General features: G+C 51.4%; 1 long non-coding RNA gene across 1 annotated transcript; it reads left to right on the top strand.

Annotated features, from left to right (window-relative positions):
• The first annotated feature begins 1,872 nt into the window (after positions 1-1,872).
• LOC148129210 (uncharacterized) lies at positions 1,873-7,975 on the top strand. Its single transcript, XR_015745570.1, has 3 exons — positions 1,873-2,002; positions 5,936-6,196; positions 7,887-7,975. It is a non-coding gene; the product is annotated as an uncharacterized LOC148129210 (long non-coding RNA).
• The last annotated feature ends 271 nt before the right edge of the window (positions 7,976-8,246 follow it).

Below are 8,246 nucleotides of genomic sequence, written 5' to 3'. Positions count from 1 at the left end.
GGAAGAGGAGGAGCAGAAGGAGGAGGGAGGAGGAGGGAGGAAGAGGACGAGGAGGAAGAAGAGGAGGAGAGAGGAGAAGAGGAGAAGGAGAAGGAGGAGGAGGAGGAAGAAGAAGAAGAGGAGCAGGGGAGGAGGGGGAGGAAGAGGAGAAGGAAGGGGAGGAGGAGGAGGAGGAGGAGAAGGAGGAGGAGGGGAGGAGGGAGGAAGAGGACGAGGAGGAAGAGGAGGAAGAGGAGAAGGAAGAGGAGAAGAAAGGAAGGAGAAGAAAGAGGAAGAGGAGAAGGAAGAAGAGGAAGAGGAGGGGAGGAGGAAGAGGAGGAGGAAGAGGAGAAGGAAGAGGAGGAGGAGGAAGAAGAGGAGGAGGAGGAGGAGGAGGAGAGAGGAAGAGGAGGAGGAGGAGGAGGAAGAAGAGGAGGAGGAGGGGGAGGAGGGGGAAGAGGAGGAGGAGGAGAAGGAAGTGGAGCAGGAAGAGGAGGAGGGAGGAGAAGGGAGGAGGAGGGGAAGGGAGGAGGAGGAAGAGGGGAGAAGGAAGAGGAGGAGGAGGAGGAGGAGGAAGAAGAGGAGGAGGAGGGGGAGGAGGAGGGGAGAGGAGGAGGAGGAGGAGGGGAGGAAGAAGAGGAGAGGAGGAGGAGAAGGAAGAGGAGGAGGAAGAGGGGGGAGGAGGAGGAAGAGGAGGAGGAAGAGGAGAAGGAAGAGCAAGGAGGAGGAGAAGGAAGAGGGGGAAGAAGAGGAGGAGAAGTAGGAGGGGGAGGAGGAAGAGGAGAGAAGGAAGAGGAGGAGGAAGAAGAGGAGGAAGAGGAGAAGGAATAGGAAGAAGAGCAGCAGACCCTATATACCCTTTTCAAACCCTTTTCTATACCCGCTCAGTTATTCGCCTCTTCTAAAAAACCTCCCAGGTTGGAGCACCCCTTCAAACAGGAGGACAAGCCTTCGGAAGGGACCTCAGAGGTCATCTAGCCCAACCTCACCTTTTCCTTCCCAGGGGCCTCCCTACAGAAGGGACCTCCTCAAATTCCTCCTCGCAGAGGGATCTCAAGAAGGGGGCGGCTCATTCCCCGAATTTGCACCCCAAATCTGAGAGCCTGGCTTGTCCCAATGTAGAATTGCCATTTTATTTTTATTTTTATTTTATTTTTAGTTGCAAATTTGATCGGTTTTTCAAAACAAACCTAAACCAACCAAACATAAAAACATAAAACATCTTTTTTGAAAGCACCATCATTGCAATTTTAGAAATGGAATTTATTTTTTTGAGGGGGCGGAGGACCTTTTAAAAGCGGTCTCGACTTACGACGGTTCGCTTAGTGACCCTTAAAAACAAAAGCCCAAAAAACTTGCGATGGTCCCAGTGATGCTTTTCTCCACTGGACTTTCTGGATTTTAGGACTGGTTGTTTTTTTGGTCACACTTAACCACCGTGGGACCCCAAAACCAACGCTTAGTGCCGCCGTTCCTAGGAACGACGGTCTCCGGACGTTATGTGGAGACCTTCGGGCGCAGCCAAGCTTATCCCGATTCCACTTTCTAATGCCCGTGGGAACGAACGGCGACCAACGCGGCGATTGCCCTCTTCGCGACGGGGGCAGGAAAGGGCGAAAACAGCTCACTTTGCGACGGTCTCGCTTTAACGCGGACATGGGGCGTGGGGGGGACTCCGTGGTGGTCGTACGTCGAGCTCTGAAAAAAAACGAGAGAGCGGAGGCCGAGAGCGGGCGGCTTGTCTAGGAAAAGCAAGTCCTTTTCTCTGAACAGGGAACACAGATCATCCGAGGTGGAAGGGACCCTGGAAGGTCATCTAGTCCAACCCGCTTTTTTTCTTTTTCTTTTTTTTGATGCGTTTTTGCTCTGATTTGGCTCTTCCCTTTGTTATCTCCCCGTTGCCTCCCTAGGAACGGATGCCGGCTTGTGGGAAGGGAGGATCCGGGGCCGACCCCTCGGGAGGAGAAAGGCTACTCTCTGTCGCACCCGCGAGGCCCATCGTCCCCTCCTGCCCTCCTCCTGGGTAGGGAGTTGAAACTGGGAGGGAGGGAGGAGGGAGGGGGGGCTGCAGCGGGATGGGAACCTGGACGCTCTTTGGGGTTCAGCCCCTCCTCCCCTGTCCCAAGGACCCCCGGGCCTCCTCCTCCTCCTCTTCCTCCCTTCCTCCTCTCTCCTTTCCTCTTCCTCCTCTTCCTTTCCCCTCCTCTTCCTCTTCCTCCTCTTCCCTTCCTCCTCTTCCTCTTCCTTCCTCTTCCTTTCTTCCTTCCTCCTCTTCTTCTTCCTCTTCCTCCTCCTCTTCCTTCTTCCTCCTCTTCCCTCTTCCTCCCTCTTCCTTCCCTCTTCCTTTCTCTTCCTCCCTCTTTCTTCTTTCTTTCTTCCTCTTCCTTCCTTCCTTCCTCTTCCTCTCCCTCTTCTTTCTTTCCTTCTTCTTCTTCCTCTTCCTCCTCTTCCTTTCCTCTTCCTCTTCCTCTTCCTCTTCCTTCCTCTTCTTCCTCTTCCTCCTCTTCCTTTCCTCCTCTTCCTCTTCCTCTTCTTCCTTTCCCCGTCCTCTTCCTTCTTTCCCCTCCTTCTTCTTCCTCTTCCTCCTTCCTTCCTCTTCCTCTTCCCTCCCTCTTCCTTTCTTCCTCTTCTTCTTCCTTTCCTCCTTTCCTTTCCCCTCTTCTTCTTCTTCTTCCTCCTTCCTCTTCCTCCTCTTCCTCTTCCTTTCCTCCTCTCTTCTTCCTCTTCTTCCTTTCCCCCTCTTCTTCTTCCTCTTCCTCCTCTTCCTTTCCTTTCCTCTCTTCTCTTTTCCTCTTCTCTTCTTCCTTTCCTCTTCCTCCTTCTTCCTTCCTCTTCCTCTTCTCTTCCTCTTCCTCCTCTTCCCTTTCCTCTTCTTCCACCTTCTTCCTTTCCTTTCCTCTTCCTCTCCTTTCCTCTTCCTCTTCTCCTCTTCCTTTCCTCTTCTTCCACCTTTCTTCCTCTTTCCTTTCCTCTCTTCCTCTTCCTCCTCTTCCTTTCCCCTCTTCTTCTTCCTCTTCCTCCTCTTCCTTTCCTCTCTTCTTCCACCTTCTTCCTCTTTCCTTCCCCCTTCTTCTTCCTCCTCTTCCTCTTCTTCTTCCTTTCTTCCCTCTTCCCTCCTTCCTCTTCCTCCTCTTTCCCTCTTCCTTCTTCCTCCACCTTCTTCCTTCTCTTCCTTCTTCCTCTTCCTCTTCCTCTTTCCTCTTCCTCCTCTTCCTTCCCCTTCCTCTTCCTCTTCTCTTCCTCTTCCCTTCCTCTTCCTCCACCTTCTTCCTCTTTCCTTTCCTCTTCCTCTTCCTCCTCTTCCTTTCCCCTCTTCCTTCTTCCTCTTCCTCCTCTTCCCTTTCCTCTTCCTCCACCTTCTTCCTCTTTCCTTTCCTCTTCCTCTTCTTCCACCTTTTCTTCCTCCACCTTCTCCTCTTCCTCTTCTACCTCTTTGGGGTTCAAGGCCGACATGGCATTCTCGGCCTTGCCCCCCGCCCTCTAAAAGTCAGCACGGGGCAGGGGAGAATGGGTCTGGCCACCCCCAACCCTGCATTTGACCCAACCCGCCTTTGGCATAAGCCACGGTTTGGGCGCAGCAGAGCGGGCCCCGATTGGCTTCAGCAGACCCTCCTGCTTCCTGCAGAGAACTCCGGTCTCTCAGGCTGGCTTTTATCCCTTACGGGATAAAACTCCCGAGTCTTCCACAAGGCTCAAGGGCATAGAACTTTTTGCTTCCTGCAAAGAACTCCGGTCTTCTCAGGCTGGCTTTTTATCCCTTACAGGATAAAACTCCCGAGTCTTCCACAAGGCTCGGGAAGGGCATAGAACGCCTTTTTGCTTCCTGCAAAGAACTCCGGTCTCAGGTTGGCTTTTTATCCCTTACGGGATAAAACTCTTGAGTCTTCCACAAGGCTTGAAGGGCAAGAACTTCATGCTTCCTGCAAAGAACTCCGGTCTCTCAGGCTGGCTTTTATCCCTTACGGGATAAAGCTCCCGAGTCTTCCACAAGGCTCGAAGGGCATAGAACTTCTTTGCTTCCTGCAAAGAACTCCGGTCTTCTCAGGCTGACTTTATCCCTTACGGGATAAAACTCTTGAGTCTTCCACAAGGCTTGAAGGGCAAGAACTTCTTTGCTTCCTGCAAAGAACTCCGGTCTCTCAGGCTGGCTTTTTATCCCTTACTGATAAAACTCCGAGTCTTCCACAAGGCTCGAAGGGCATAGAACTTCTTTGCTTCCTGCAAAGAACTCCGGTCTCTCAGGCTGGCTTTTATCCCTTACGGATAAAACTCCCGTAGTCTTCCACAAGGCTCGAAGGGGCATAGAACTTCTTTGCTTCCTGCAAAGAACTCCGGTCTCTCAGGCTGGCTTTTATCCCTTACGGGATAAAACTCTTGAGTCTTCCACAAGGCTTGAAGGGCAAGAACTTTTGCTTCCTGCAAAGAACTCCGGTCTCCTCAGGCTGGCTTTTATCCTTACTGGATAAAACTCCCGAGTCTTCCACAAGGCTCGGAGGGCATAGAACTTCTTTGCTTCCTGCAAAGAACTCCGGTCTCTCAGGCTGGCTTTTATCCCTTACGGGATAAAACTCCCGAGTCTTCCACAGGCTCGGAAGGGCATAGAACTTCTTTGCTCCCTGCAAAGAACTCCGGTCTCTCAGGCTGGCTTTTATCCCCACGGGATAAAACTCCCGAGTCTTCCACAAGGCTTGAAAGGCATAGAACGCCTTGCTTCCTGCAAAGAACTCCGGGTCTCTCAGGCTGGCTTTTATCCCTTATGGGATAAAACTCCCAGTCTTCCACAAGGCTTGAAGGGCAAGAACTTCTTTAAGCTTCCTGCAAAGAACTCCGGTCTCTCAGGCTGGCTTTTATCCCTTACGGGAGAAAACTCCGAGTCTTCCACAAGGCTTGAAGGGCAAGAACTTGGGTTGCTTCCTGCAAATAACTCCGGTCTCTCAGGCTGGCTTTTATCCCTTATGGGATAAAACTCCCGAGTCTTCCACAAGGCTTGAAGGGCATAGAACTTCTCTTTGCTTCCTGCAAAGAACTCCGGTCTCTCAGGCTGGCTTTTATCCCTTATGGGATAAAAACTCCTGAGTCTTCCACAAGGCTTGAAGGGCATAGAACGCCTTTGCTTCCCTGCAAAGAACTCCGTCTCTCAGGCTGGCTTTTTATCCCTTACGGGATAAAACCCTGAGTCTTCCACAAGGCTTGAAGGGCATAGAACTTTCTTTTGCTTCCTGCAAAGAACTCCGGTCTCTCAGGCTGGCTTTTTATCCCTTATGGGATAAAACTCCCGAGTCTTCCACAAGGCTTGAAGGGCAAGAACTTGGCTGCTTCCTGCAAATAACTCCGGTCTTCAGGCTGACTTTATCCCTTACGGGATAAAACTCCCGAGTCTTCCACAAGGCTTGAAGGGCAAGAACTTCTTTGCTTCCTGCAAAGAACTCCGCAAGTCTCAGGTCTGGCTTTTATCCCTCACGGATAAAACTCCCGAGTCTTCCACAAGGCTTGAAGGGCGAGAACGCCTTTGCTTCCTGCAAAGAACTCCGGTCTCTCAGGCTGGCTTTTATCCCTACGGGATAAAACTCCCGAGTCTTCCACAAGGCTTGAGGGCGAGAACGCCTTGCTTCCTGCAAAGAACTCCGGTCTCTCAGGCTGGCTTTTATCCCTTTACCGGATAAAACTCCCGAGTCTTCCACAAGGCTTAAAGGGCAAGAATTTTCTTTGCTTCCTGCAAAGAACTCTGGTCTCTCAGGCTGGCTTTTATCCCTTACGGGATAAACTCCCAAGTCTTCCACAAGGCATGAAGGGCAGGGACTTCCTTGCTTCCTGCAAAGAACCCCGGTCTCTCAGGCTGGCTTTTATCCCTATGGGAGGGGTCATCACCTTGCAGCCTGTAGCTGCTGCAACTGCTCTTTCCTTCTCTCTTCCTCCTCCTCCTCTTCCTCCTCCTCCTCCCTCGCCCTCTCTCCAGGTGAGCCGGGATGCTTTAACCGCCAGCCGCCACTGCTGTCAAGGTGCCGAGACCCTCCCTCCCGCTCGTGGCCATGCCGCCCCGGCCTTCCTCGGGGGAGCTATGGGGGCTGCACCTCATGCCCCCGGATCATGGTGGACTGCTGCCTGCCCAACGGGATGGTGGTCACTCTGGAGTGCCTGCGGGAAGCCACCCCAGGCGGGCATCAAGCAGGACCTCTTCAAGGAGGCCAGGAAGTACCCACTCTTCCACCTGCTGCAGGTGAGACGCACCTGGCCGATGAGCCAGAAGGAGGGAGGGAGGGAGAAAAAAAAAGGGTCGTATGAAAGGGTGAAAAAAACTTCCATAAGGGTGAAAAACCATTGTAAGCATGAAAAACAGTCATCGGGTGAAAGAAGGGGTCGTAAGGGTGAAAAAAATGGTCATAAGAGTGAAAAACGGTCGAGAAGTGAAAAATGGTCACCAGAAGTGAAAAACGGGCGCCGGAGTGAAAAACGGTCGTAAGGGTGACAAAACAGTTGTAGAAGTGAAAATGGTCACAGGAGGTGAAAAAACGGTCATCGGAGTGATAAAAATGGGTCGTGCAGGGTGAAAAACGGTCAAGTGGCGAAAATGGTCACAGGAGGTGAGAAAACGGGCGTCGGAGTGAAAAAATGGGTCATAAGGGTGAAAAAACGGTCATCAAGTGAAAAATGGTCACAGGAGGTGAGAAAACGGTCGCCGGAGTGAAAAACGGGTCGTGGCGGTGAAAAAATGGTCGCCAAAGTGAAAAATGGTCATGGGAGGCGAAAAATGGGTCATAAGGGTGAAAAACTTCCATAAGGGTAAAAACCAGTCGTAAGCATGAAAAAACAGTCATAGGTGTGAAAGAATGGGTCGTAAGGGTGAAAAAAATGGTCATAAGAGGAAAAAATGGTCGTAGAAGTGAAAATGGTCACAGAAGGTGAAAAAAGCCGCCAGAGTGAAAAAATGGGTCATAAGGGTGAAAAAAAACGGTTGTAGAAGTGAAAAATGGTCACAGGAGGTGAAAAACAGGTCATAAGGGTGAAAAAACAGTCAGAGTGAAAAAACGGTCGCAAGGGTGAAAACACGGTCGAGAAGTGAAAATGGTTACAGGGGTGAGAAAATAGTCGCGGAGGAACAAGCAGGTCGTAAGAATGAAAAAAAAAGTCATAAGAGTGAAAAACGGTCGAAGTGAAGTGAAAAAGGTAGGGGCGAAAAAATGGGTCGTAAGGGTGAAAAACAGCCATAAGTGAAAAACAGTCGTAGAGAGGAAAAAACGGTTGTAGGGGTGAAAAAATGGGTTGTAAGGGTGAAAAAAACATCCGTAAGGGTAAAAAAACAGGTCATAAGGGTGAAAAAACGGTCGTAAGGGTGAAAAAATGGGTCGTAAGGGTGAAAAAAACATAGGAGTGAAAATGGATTGTAAGGATGCCAAAAAGTCATAAGAGTGGAAAAACGGGTCGGCGGGTGAAAAACGGGTCGCAGGGTGAAAATACGTCCGTAAGGGTAAAAAAAAAAACAGGTCATAAGGGTGAAAAAAATGGGTCAAGGGTGAAAAAAACATAGGAGGAAAAATGGGTTGTAAGGGTGAAAAAAAAGTCATAAGAGTGGGAAAAAAAAGGGTCGTCAGGGTGAAAAACATCCGTAAGGGTAAAAAAAAAGTCATAAGGGTGAAAAACGGTCGTAAGGGTGAAAAAAAAGGGTCATGGGAGGTGAACAAACCGCTGTAAAGGTGAGAAAACGGTTGTAAGGGTGAAAAAAACGGGTCCCGAGTCCCTTTTTTCAGGGCTGTTGTAACTTCAAATGAAACCGGCCAGTAAGTCCAGGACGACCCGGATGGGAAGAGAAAGGGGGGGAGGAGGGTCCTTCTGCGGGCTCCTTTAGCACACACCCTCACCCCCAATTCCTTCTCCCCCCGTGGTTTTGGTCCTCCCCCGCCCCACCACAGGAGGAATCGTCCCACATCTTCGTCGGGTGACCCAAGAAGCCGAGCGGGAGGAATTCTTCGATGAGTCCCGCCGTCTTTGCGATCTGCGCTCTTCCAGCCAATCCTGAAGGTCGTGAGCCCGTCGGTAACCGGGAGGAGAAGATCCTCAACCGCGAGATCGGTCGGTTCGCCTGGCCCCGACCACCGGGAAGGGGGGGCCAGCAGGGGAGGAGAAGGGAAGGCGTGCCAGGGGCTGGGAGGCAAATATATTTTTACAACCGGTCAAAGGTGGGCGTGGCCAGGTGGGCGTGGCCGGTTGGGCGTGGCCAGGTGAGTGGTGGGCGTGGCTTCTCCTCCCCGCCCCGCCCCAGGGAAGCCACC

Source organism: Notechis scutatus, chromosome Z (assembly GCF_049901735.1).
Source record: "Notechis scutatus isolate UNSWTSFEM ecotype Mainland chromosome Z, rNotScu1.2, whole genome shotgun sequence".
NCBI lineage: Eukaryota > Metazoa > Chordata > Lepidosauria > Squamata > Elapidae > Notechis > Notechis scutatus.
Note: the sequence above shows the minus strand (reverse complement) of the source record. Positions and strands in the feature narration are given on the sequence as shown.